This window comes from Sphaeroforma arctica, assembly GCF_001186125.1.
Source record: "Sphaeroforma arctica JP610 unplaced genomic scaffold supercont1.12, whole genome shotgun sequence".
Taxonomy (NCBI): domain Eukaryota; class Ichthyosporea; order Ichthyophonida; genus Sphaeroforma; species Sphaeroforma arctica.
Genome location: NW_014040546.1, coordinates 46,592 through 48,175, shown reverse-complemented (window position 1 = coordinate 48,175; position 1,584 = coordinate 46,592).

Below are 1,584 nucleotides of genomic sequence, written 5' to 3'. Positions count from 1 at the left end.
TCACTGAGTACTTGTTTTCTTAAAATCCTACGGATTTTTTAGTTGAAAAAAAGACAAAATACAGTTTGACAACAAAAAAACAGAGTATTTAACAGGTTACGGAGTACGCCGCTATTTATTTCGTGGGCTTACGCCTAGTCGCCAATACGCCATACATACTGGTAACTGAGGCTAGTAGTATTTAGAAGAAACAATGAAACGTAGCCATGCCCGAATAGGTTTATGACCTATTTTTATATATATTTTAAAAAACAACACAAAACAAATAGTCTTTTTTCATAGCGTTCTAAATTTTTAAAAATCGAAGGGCGAAGGCTATGCTTTTCTTAGTTTCTAATTTAGAAGGCTATGTTTTTAAATGCCGTTTTTTTAACACTAAAGATAAATATTTAAATAGTTGCCGTAGCTACTACTTACTGGTTATTTAACAAATTGGCGCAGGCTTGAGCGTCTTGAGGGGTATGGGGTATGGGGTGAGGGGTGAGGGGTGAGGGGTGAGGGCCAAAAATTCAAATATTATACCCCCTGCTTGATTAAAAATATGATTCATCCCATAAAATCACATTTAAAAAAAAGTTACATACGAGGAGTTTTTATTTTTTTAATTATTTACCAGAGAGCAGACAGGAAGACGCTCGAATGTCAGAGTGATCAGTCATAAGACTGAGTGACAGACAGGCAGACAAAATGTGATTTAAAAAAAATAAACGAAAATACAGACTCTTTTGTACAAAGGTGCCAAATGAAATTTGTGTGTTGAACGAACAGGCAGATGCTCGGGTTTTCGTTTGTCCAAAACAAACTGGTGGACATGCGTGACGGACTGATGTCTGATGTCAGAGCCTCACCGGCTTGTGAAATGTGAAGTTGTAACTTGTGAGCACTGATGACTGATAACAAGAGAAATGAACGGCCCGAAAAAGTCAAAAAGTTCAGAGTAATGTTTTTTATCTGTATTTTTATATTTTTATATTGTCCATTATTTTTTTCTACACACATCACTCTGTAGTAGTCTATACTCTGTACTCTGTACTCTGTAGAGTGCTCAGTGTAATCTGTACGCGAGAGTGTTCAGTGTAATCTGTACGCGAGAGCGTTCAGTGTACGCCGTCGCGTCGCCTGTACAGTGTGCGGTGAGTCGGTGAGACTGAATGACTGAATAGTGAATACATGTCTATTTATGACATAATTACCTCAAGTCAACATTGAATATGTAGGCGTGTAGTCTCCTGGTCGGTACTCGGTACTATGTAGACACTTTTCTAATCTAGAGAGACTGAATAGACATAAGTCTATATTTACTATTTAGAGTGTAGACCAAGCGGCTAGCCTCATTACGTTTTGCCTGTATACGATAAACGTTGAGCGTAAACGTAAAAAGCATTGTTTTGTAGGCGTTTTAAAGTATATCGGGGGCAAATCGACCTTGAATTTTTAAAAATTTTGCACCTGAAAAACTGACCTTCGTTGAGGAATATGACTACGAAAAGAGTGACGTCCAATTAAAAGGCGGTCTTACAATGCATTCACTGTGTGTGCGGACATATATATATATATATATGTGTGTGCAGATATATGTGTATC